The sequence below is a fragment of the Octopus sinensis genome, linkage group LG5 (genome assembly GCF_006345805.1).
Source record: "Octopus sinensis linkage group LG5, ASM634580v1, whole genome shotgun sequence".
Taxonomy (NCBI): Eukaryota; Metazoa; Mollusca; class Cephalopoda; order Octopoda; family Octopodidae; genus Octopus; species Octopus sinensis.
This window is the reverse complement of record NC_043001.1, coordinates 101,485,059-101,496,968: the sequence shown is the minus strand read 5'-3', so window position 1 is coordinate 101,496,968 and position 11,910 is coordinate 101,485,059.

Here is an 11,910-nt window from a genome sequence, read left to right as displayed (position 1 = left end):
TTCATATCAGAGTGTTTGCATAAGGGGATCTACATGACAGCGATATGTCTTCTTAAGAGAGAGAGAGAGAGAGAAAAGCCTGTGTCCACCTAGCATAGACAGGCTCAACAGCCAAAAGAAATACAAAAAAGCACAGAGAGGAGTGGTGTGAAAGAGGAATCCCTGTTGCTTTCTCAGTAGAAGAGGCACAGATCAACAAATTATTCCAATATGGAGATAAATATTTGATTATCAAATTCATATTCTTTTATAAAAGACTTGTGTTCAATATTTTCGTAGCTCCCTGAACTGATTGCCAAAATTTAGGCAGCTAAGTAAGCAGATTGTTAAAAGTTTAGCAGCTTACCAAAAGGGTGTGTCTGGGGTGTTGGCCATGGTATAATACAGAAGCAATTGAGTGTCAAACAAAATATTTTTCTTCTGTTTTTATTTTCATTTTGAAGTTTGGATATTGCTCGAGTCTAATCAGCTTTACATCCTTTCAATAAAATATACTGTGGGGTCAATATACTCCCCAACATTAAATATGATAGTGCTCCAGTCTGGCCATAGCACAGTGACAGAATCAAGTAGAAGCATAACACAAAAAAAACATATATATATATATATATATAGGCACACAATTATATATATATATATTATATATATATATATAGGCACACAATTTATATATATATATATATATATATAGGCACACAATTTATATATATATATATTATATATATATATATTATATATATATATATAGGCACAGGAGTGCCTGTATGGTAAGAAGCTTGCTATAGGCACAGGAGTGCCTGTATGGTAAGAAGCTTGCTATAGGCACAGAGTGGTTGTATGGTAAATAATTTGCTTACCAATCACATGGTTCCAGGTTCAGTCCCACTGCATGGCATCTTGAGCAACTGTCTTCTACTATAGCCTTGGGCCAACCAAAGCCTTGCGAGTGGATTTGGTAGACGGAAACTGAAAGATGCCTGTCCTATATATGTATATATACATATATATATATAGGCACACAATTATATATATATATATAGGCACAGGAGTGCCTGTATGGTAAGAAGCTTGCTATAGGCACAGGAGTGCCTGTATGGTAAGAAGCTTGCTATAGGCACAGAGTGGTTGTATGGTAAATAATTTGCTTACCAATCACATGGTTTCCAGTTCAGTCCCACTGCATGGCATCTTGAGCAACTGTCTTCTACTATAGCCTTGGGCCAACCAAAGCCTTGCGAGTGGATTTGGTAGACGGAAACTGAAAGATGCCTGTCCTATATATGTATATATACATATATATGTTGTGTGTCTGTGCATCCCCCCCCCCAACATTGCTTGACAACTGATACTAGTGTGTTTACGTCTCTGTAACTTAGTGATTCAGCAAAAGAGATTAATTCCTAGTCTTACAAAGAATAATTCCTAGGGTCGATTTGCTCGACTAATGGTAGTGCTCCAGCATGGCTGCAGTCAAATGACTGAGTCAAATAAAAGAAAAATGAATAAAGGAATATATGCATATATTCCTTCCCCTGTTCTCTCTCTCTCTCTCTCATCATCTTCCTTCCCTTCTATTTGCTGCCCACACATGACCCTTGACTGATTTTCTGTCTCCTGCCTTTTCGCCACTGGACGCCTAGCATCCTGGTCAACTTTCTCTCCTCTCTTGCTATTTCTCTTTTTATATCCATTTGAAGATTTCTTCCGGGTGTTAATCCATCCATCTGGTGTTTGGCCATAAGGTGTTAATTCATTGTCTTCGTCTATCCAAATTACCAGTTTACTTTTGTTCATCCTCCTTGTGTTGTTTTGTTTGTTTGAGCCCTAATTCCATGCAAATCTTACAAGTACCACCAATATACAAAGTTCCTAGTCGTATTGTTAAAGGATTGAAACTGGGTGTTAGTATTTTTGTTCGATAAGTAATGAAACACTAGGGTCCTTGTCTATCCTATGCATACGTTTTGTAGTGTTTAATGCATTCTTCATTTATGGAATAACTGAATGCCATGCATCCCAAATTTTGTTAACAGTAAGTTTGTATATATATATTATATATATATATATATATATAGGCACAGGAGTGCCTGTATGGTAAGAAGCTTGCTATAGGCACAGGAGTGGTTGTATGGTAAATAATTTGCTTACCAATCACATGGTTCCAGGTTCAGTCCCACTGCATGGCATCTTGAGCAACTGTCTTCTACTATAGCCTTGGGCCAACCAAAGCCTTGCGAGTGGATTTGGTAGACGGAAACTGAAAGATGCCTGTCCTATATATGTATATATACATATATATGTTTGTGTGTCTGTGCATTCCCCCCCCCCCAACATTGCTTGACAACTGATACTAGTGTGTTTACGTCTCTGTAACTTAGTGATTCAGCAAAAGAGATTAATTCCTAGTCTTACAAAGAATAATTCCTAGGGTCGATTTGCTCGACTAATGGTAGTGCTCCAGCATGGCTGCAGTCAAATGACTGAGTCAAATAAAAGAAAAATGAATAAAGGAATATATGCATATATTCCTTCCCCTGTTCTCTCTCTCTCTCTCTCTCTCTCTCTCTCATCATCTTCCTTCCCTTCTATTTGCTGCCCACACATGACCCTTGACTGATTTTCTGTCTCCTGCCTTTTCGCCACTGGACGCCTAGCATCCTGGTCAACTTTCTCTCCTCTCTTGCTATTTCTCTTTTTATATCCATTTGAAGATTTCTTCCGGGTGTTAATCCATCCATCTGGTGTTTGGCCATAAGGTGTTAATTCATTGTCTTCGTCTATCCAAATTACCAGTTTACTTTTGTTCATCCTCCTTGTGTTGTTTTGTTTGTTTGAGCCCTAATTCCATGCAAATCTTACAAGTACCACCAATATACAAAGTTCCTAGTCGTATTGTTAAAGGATTGAAACTGGGTGTTAGTATTTTTGTTCGATAAGTAATGAAACACTAGGGTCCTTGTCTATCCTATGCATACGTTTTGTAGTGTTTAATGCATTCTTCATTTATGGAATAACTGAATGCCATGCATCCCAAATTTTGTTAACAGTAAGTTTGTATATATATATATATATAGATAGATATAACAACTGCAGTGTGGAAGGTGTTTATAAGCCATTTTATTTACACAAAAACCGTTGGATTCACTTCAACATTTAAATTTAATTTGCCAAAATATTTTCGTGCATGGAATTTTGTCAGTGAACAGGTTATGGTCTTAAAGCGACGAGCAAATTAAATTTAAATGTTGAAGTGAATCTAATGGCTTTTGTGTGTTTTAAATGGCTTATAAACACCTTCCCCATTGTAATTGTTTTCGTTCCAGCACACAATCACAGATCAGGTGTCTTGCTATGCAAGTACATCTCCTATATATATATATACTCAAATGTAGGATAATACTAATAATATAGCATGAACAGGACAAACTATCCATATTTTGCAGAAAAATCTGTCGGCTGCTGACAGATCTTCCTGCAATATATGGATAGTTTATCCTCTTCATCCTACATTAAAAGCATTATCATGCGTTTGAGAATAAAATTATTTCCTTATCTTTCAATACCTCTCAGCACTTCTAAAACAAACTTTGTTGACTTCCAATGCAAGTTGAATTTAATATATATATATATACAAGAGTTATGGAATGGAGTGGCTAATATCCAGGCTACATATGTTTCATAGTGAGTGGAACCATGGAAGTGGTAAATATCCAAGCAAGGTGTGCACCTCAGGCTACTCTTCAAGCCAAGGGTTTCTAACTTAAATGAAGTTCACATTGTCGTAAGGAGATACATGACAATGCACTCCATTCCTTAACTCTTGTATTTTATTTGCAAATCTGGCAACCCTGCCTGCCCATCATGGAATATAAAACATTCTTTTCAGCTTACCATACTTCAATATGGAAAAGAAATCCACAACCTTCCGCTTCAGTAAAACACTTTTGTTCCTAGAAGTTGTTTTTATATTTTCTATGGTTTGCTTCAAGCTAACATACTTGCTACACCTTGATCCTTAGATCTTATATTTATATATCATCATCATCATCATCATCGTTTAACATCCGTTTTCCTTGCTGGCATGAGTTGGACGGTTCGACTGCAGTCTGGGAAGCCAGGAGGCTGCACCAGGCTCCAGTCTGATCTGGCAGTGTTTCTACAGCTGGATGCCCTTCCTAACGCCAACCACTCCATGAGTGTAGTGCCTGCTTTTTACATGTCACCGGCACAGGTGCTAGGGGAGGCTGGCAGCAGCCATGATCGGTTGATGTCTTTTATGTGCCACTGGCATTGAAGCCAGTCAAGGTGGGACTGGCATTGGCCTTGTTCGGTTGGTGCTTTTTATGTGCACCGGCACAGGGATCACAATTACAATTTCCATTTGATTTTGGAATATATTCTTTTATTCCTTTGACTAAAGGTGGTGCTGGAGCACCACCTATAGTCGAAGCAATCAACCCCAGGACTTATTCTTTGTAAGTCTGATACTTATTCTATCAGTCTCTTTTACCGAACTGGTAAGTTTCGGGGATGTAAACATACTAGCATCAGTTGTCAAGCGATGGTGGGAGGACAAACACAGGCACAAACACACAAATATATATATTAGGTACTATAAATTTAGGGTGAATACTTTATAAGTGTAAGCACCTGTATATGCCAGATAGTGGCAGAGGTGAGAGAGAATATATCAAATAAAAGACAGAACACAAAGGATATCGCGGTACATGTGTTTCAAGCTTTATAAACAATCCATTAAAGCTTGAAACATGTATACCACAATATCCTTTGAGCCCTGTTTTTAATTTATATTTGATACATACTCTCTCGCCTCTGCCAGTATCTGGCATATACAGGTGCTTACACTTATCAAGTATTCACCCTAAATTTACAGTACCCTACTTGACTTCTATATATATATATATATATATATATATATATATATATATATAATATATTATGTATATATATGATTATATGTATATGTGTGTGTGTGTGTGTGTGTGTTGATGTATGCTGCATACAAGAGGTAAGGCGGGGAGGAGCTTCAACCAGGGTCCTCATAGGCAAGGCATATAGGTGTAAAATCTTCTGGGAAGGTAACAGTGATGGAATAGGTGGTGTGGGTATACTCCTTGCAGAGAAATGGGTGGATAAGGTAATACAGGTAGTCAGGGTGTGCGGTAGAGTGCTTAAGCTCAGGCTAGTCTTGCAGAATAGTATAGCCACAATTATATCTGCTTATGCTCCACAAGCAGGTCTACCAAATGAAAAGAAGGATCACTTTTATGATATTTTTCTGCCAGTTACCTCAAAGACAAGTGAAAATGATCTCATCTTTGTAGCTGGAGATTTTAATGGGCATGCTGGATGGCACCCTGGTATTTTCCATTGTGTTCAAGGGGGCCATAGAATTTGTTCCTAAAACAAAGACGGAGTTAGTCTACTGAAGATTTGTGATGCAAGCAACCTATTGATCTGCAACACTAACTTCAGGAAGCCAGCCAGCCACCTGTTAACCTATCAATCAGGTGATTCTGCTGACCAGACAGCAGGACACATGGTTGCTCTTAAATACAAAGGCCTACCCTGGTGAAGAAAGTACCCCCCAACATAAACTAGTTATTAGTAAGTTTAGACTCGAGGACAGAAAGATGCCAAGAAGCAGACCAATCTGGAAAAGAAGGATTTGAAAGCTTAAGGAATCCTTCACATGGTCAGAGATTTAGGGGCATCCTCATTGAGAAATTTGATGAGTGAGAGGAGGAGCTACAGACTTGTGATATAGAGGGCAACTGAGAATTCCTGCAGGACAGCTTGCTCTGTGCCACGGACCAGGTCTGTGGCTGGTGCAAAGTCTCTTTACAAATGAGGTACTAATATACATACATATGCATACACCCCACCACACACACACACACACACACACACACACAATGATATAAAAATCTTTCTCTCTCTGTTGAAGGCAGGTTTTTGGTGCCTGTAAAACGTGTGTCCTGTCTGCAGGGGGTGAGGCAGAGGGGGCAGGGACATGTGGCGGGCAGAGAGGAATGAGACTTGTAAGCTCCATGCTCCACTGCAAGTGCAATAGCAGTATGCATGTATGTTTGTCTCATGCTGGTACAGGTTGGACATTTGGACAGGTTCCTGTTAACGAGCAGAGAAAATGGATGTTAAATGACGTGATGATGATGATGATGACAACAATCATAATAACAACAACGATGACAACGGCGATGATGATAATAATGATGTCGATGATGATGATGTTAATGATGATGGTGATGATATAGATGCACATCACATACTCTAGTACACATGTATGTGCAGCCACAGATATATCAACACATATATATGCATGTACACATGGCTACAACATGCGTACTTACACATGCATTATATATACACATATGCAAATATCCATATGCACATGCATATATGCTTAAATGCACTTACATAGCCACATGCAAGCCACATACAGACACATGCAAGCATTCAATGTACAGGTTTGAACATAAAACTAATTTTATGTAAAATATTAGATTTTTTACTTTGATATTTATTCATCAATTCTATTATCTATTTTATTTTTATTTTTCAAGCCTGTCTATATATGTGTGATTGTGGGTGAATGCTACATGTGTATAGTATGAGCGTATGTATGTATGTATGCTTATGTATGTATATATGTCTATTGGTGTATGGGTGTCTGTGTTGTCTGTGTTTAAATGTCTTCATATATTATATGTATGCATGTATATATAATATATATATAATATATGTATATATATATAAGTGTGTGTGTGTTTGTATATATACACATATATATATATATATATATACATATATACACACATATATATATACATACACAAATACATACATGCATACATACATGCATACATACATACATATGTACATATATATATGCATACATACATACATACATATATATATACATACATATATACATATATACATACATATACATACATACATATATACATGCATACATACATACATACATACATACATACTTACATACATACATACATACATACATATATATACACATGTATATATATATATGATTGTGTGTCTAACTATGTATGTGTATTTGCATTTAAGTACAGGAGCCTGTATGCATGTATGCATTTGCGAATGCACATGCATGTGCATACAGATATACACACATTCAACCACACATACATACACATGTATTTGTGTATGTGCATGAGCAGATATGTGTGTGTGTGTATGTATGTGCATGTGTGCCTATGCTATGTGCATATGTGTGTGTGTGTGTGTATTGGTGTGTTGTGTGTATAAATATATAAAATGTAGTTGAACTTAATTATTCAACATAAAGTGTAATCAAATTGTTTTCTTTGATACTGCAAGAGAATTATATCAGGTGTATTTCATTACTGAATATATTTCATCGATTCATTGTGGCTGTGTTACTTTACTGAAACAACAGCGTAACCACCACCACCACCACCAGCTACAATAATCATAACAACAACAACATCAATGATAACAACAACACTAATAATAATAATAATAATAATAATAATAATAATAATAATAGTAAAATGATTGCAAGTGTTAACATGCACATATTTTGTCTTGGTATAAAAGATGGGCTGCAGCAAATATTCTGTTCAATACCACAGATTTTCTTGACCTCAACCAGTTGAGCATGTCCCTTATTGGCTGACCATATGTGCATCTTGCTGATCATGAACAGAAGTAGTGAGAGTGCATCAAAGCCATGTGTTGAGAAGCATTCTTTGGGGTTTGAATAATTTACCCCTGGAAATATGGGTGTTTCATTCATCATCCTTAACCCTTATACAAGGGCCTTCGAGCAGGATGAGATAACTGGGCGTTTTGATATTTTGATATGAGATCACCTTGTCACACACTTATGGTTGTGATGCACGTGCCTGGTGTACCCTTATCAGACAGGTAGTCATGATGGGTGTACTGGGCTTTGTATATTTTACCCTAGGGTCACTTTGATGGCATACACTGCTCTTGAACTCAGTAACGGCAATAATAGTAACAAGAATTATTGTTGAGGAATGGAACAGTGAATTTCTTCAACCCCAACACTTCATTTATAATCTCTGGATATAGGAAAGACAACGTTGATACCAGTTCAATTTGAACTCAGTACCTTAAAGCTTGTAATTAAATAATCCTTTGTATTATAGGTCTGAAATTTTGCGGGGGTGGAAGTGTGGGGGTGGGGTGTGTGTGAGTGGGGGTAGTAATTTCTATTGGCCTTAGTGCTTCATTGGTATCTATTTTATTGACCTCTGAAATGATGACCTAGGTAGGATTTGAACTTACTTTTTGTGCAGCTAAGGATTCTGACAGCAGAATGGCCTTGGCTTGTGAGTAATGTGAGCCATTTTGTCCTCTGCTCTTCCAATCCACTGTTTCAATCCATTGTCATAACCAATCAAATGATTCCTTACATTGGTGCAAGACCAGTAAATATATCCAACGCCAGTGAAGGAGCAATACAATTTGTTAGTGCCCCCCCCCCTACACTGATGAATCAAAATCAAAATCTATTTTACTGGGATTTGAAACCAGAATATTTAAGCATGTTGCTAATGATTACAGTATTAGCCACCACTGCTGTTTCTAGCACTCAGTGATGTCTCACAATAGCCCAGGGACAACTTCCGACCTTCACTGAGTAAACCTTTGAAATAAGTTGCTCTCATAACCATCCAGTCTAGTTGTTCAGGATTACATCATATTCAATCTTGTTTTCTATTTTAAAGAGAGGTGTGGTGTGATTTGGGAGGTGACTGCTATTTCTAGTTGATTGAATCACTATGTAGGGGCTGTTCGTTTACCTCGTGGAAGATGTCAATTAAAGTGTTTAAGATAAATGTATGGCAACTAGTTTAAAACTGCCAGGACTCAGTTGACCCCAACAAGGTTTTAACTCTGACTGTAATGATTGAATATCACTCAGCAAGGCAAGATATTTTGTCAGACATTTTACCATTTTTTTGCAAGTAAAAATCATTTAATTAGAAAATTGGGTGCATCCAGCCAGGTGATGCAATTGATGAGTGGAAAAATAGGCAACTTCGTTGGATTATATCCATTAGAAGTTATTTGATGAATCCTGCAATGAGATATGATGACTCTGGATATCTATGCCCTGAGTTCAAATCCTGATGAAGTCAATGCTGCTTTTCATGATTTTCAATTAACAAACTGTGCCCAGCTACAACAACAGATTGATGTGGGGAACTTATTTTCTCATTGAAACTTTGACCATTAACTCCACCCCTCAACAATGGATGACGACTATGGCTCACCTGGTGGAGCATTTGTTAAATCTGCCAGTGAGATATGTGGACTGAAGGCAGAAGTATTTCTTTGCCAGCTGGAACATCAGAGTCGACTGTCGGATGTGATGATCAGCATTTGTGAGGGACAGGGTGAACTCATTGATGATCAGAGCCGCATCAACCCACACCAGGTGAAGGTCAGCGCAAGCAGAGAAGATTAATGGAATTGTTAAAGTAGAGGACAAGATGCTTTTACTGTACCTGTTCTGGTTTGTTGCATTTAGAGTTCAAATTCCACCTAGGCCCCTAATAATCACCTTCACCAACCCCAAACCTTAAAAGGATGAGAGATGTAAATCATGCAAATAATACTGGTACCAAATAGATAAGTACTGAGTGGAATTGAAAGAAAGGATTCTTCCAATAGGAGCGATATGCACTTTACACACACATATACACACACACACGCACACACACACACATACACGTGCATGTGTGTCTGTGTCTATGCATGTGTGTGTGTGTGTGTTGTGTGTGTGTGTGTGTACAATCATATTAACACATTTGTGGACTCTTGGATGTGTGAACACCAGTCACTGCAGAAATAATCTTGGCAGAATATTCTCCTCAAAGACAATATGTCTGACAACACATTGGGCTATGAACAACATCACCAGACAGAGAGATGCTGCTATTTCTCTGTTGTTATACTTCGTGAGCTATGAATGTGAAAATCAGTTTTTCACAGCCAAATGGATTTTCACACATGTTGACTCTGAGAGGAATTTTCTCTTCAGACTATTTCAGCAGTGCAAGATCTTCCCAGGTCTGAATGGACACAAATGTGTTAAACATAATCGTACACATATATACTTTATTCAACACTGCTTTGTGCACCTCTAATTCATACATGAAGATATATATATATATTTATATATGTATATTTTTTTATTCTTTAACTTGTTTCAGTCATTCGACTGTGGCCATACTAGAGCACAGCCTTTGGTTGAACAAATCGATGCCAGAGCTTATTCTTTGTAAGCCTAGCACTTATTCTATTGCTCTCTTTAGCCGAACTGCTATGTCACGGGGCCATAAACACACCAACATCAAGCGATGGTGGGAGGGACAAACTACAACACACAAACTACATACATACAAATATATATATATATATATATATATATACAAAGGCAATAATTTTTTACAACTAAAAATACCTTTGTCTGGTATTTTTTCCCATGCTGGCCACTTGATAATATCGATATTTAAATATCGATATTATCCTCATTTATAAATTTATATATATATATACACATGTGCACATGCACACACATACATGTCAAAGTGTGTGGCCTAGTGGTTAGACATGCAGCACTCATGATCATGAGAAATCATAGGTTCAACTCCCTGACTGGCTGCGTGCTATGTTCTTTAACAAAGCACTTCATTTACAGGGTTGTCCATTGACAGTCAGCTGTAACTGGGCAACCCTGTGATAGGACAGACCTCTGATCAAGGGGAATGTTGGCCTGCTTTTCTAGCCATTAAGGTGGCATTATATGAAAGCTACAATGATTCAAAGTGCCTTGTAACCTGCGATGTATAACAAAATCTCATTGTCTAGTCGGTCATGTGATCACGAGCCAAGTACATCAACATCAAAGTGAAAGTCAAATGGAAATTGTGGTTGTGACCCCAGTGCTGGTGGCATGTAAAAAGCACCATCTGAATGTGGCTGATGCCATCGCCACCTTGACTGGCTTCCATGTGCTGGTGACATGTAAAAAGCAACCACTACACTCTCAGAGTGGTTGGCGTTAGGAAGGGCATCCAGCTGTAGAAGCTCTGCCAGATCAAGATTGGAGCCTGGTGCAGCCATCTGGTTCACCAGTCCTCAGTCAAATCGTCCAACCCATGCTAGCATGGAAAGCGGACGTTAAACGATGATGATGATGATGATGATGATCCTCTTTCTTCTGTCCCTGGCAAAAATTAAGTAAATCATGGCAAAAGAGACTTTGTAAAAACCAACAACTGCTCAGTGACCCACAAGTCTATTAACATTTCAAGAATTTTTACAGAAATGGTCTCTGCCACCCCTGAACTCATTGTCGGCACCTCTGCTTTCGTTGCCACTGATGCTTTTGTTTCCATTCTCAAAACCACATCCATTATCAAGGCGCCCAGTACCACATAAAAAACTGCCACCGCTTACTCCATCATCTCCAACACATCGAACTGTATTTCTACTCTCACCATTATCACTACCATTATCCCAGCCATCATCCATAACACCCCCAACACCACTACCATCATGGTATTACCATTAATACCTTTAACACTATGGCTTCTACATACACCAACACAGCACTTATCACAACCATCAACATCTCCATGAAACACCAGCCTACCACAACCACCACCACCACCAGTACCACTATCACAACCTCCACCACCAAAACCTCCACCACCAGCACTCTACTCCTGCTTTTCCACCACCACCACCACAACCACCACCAGCACTCTATTCCTGCTTTTCCTTCTTCCTGGACTTCCATGTTGGAAAGTAAAAAAAAAAAAT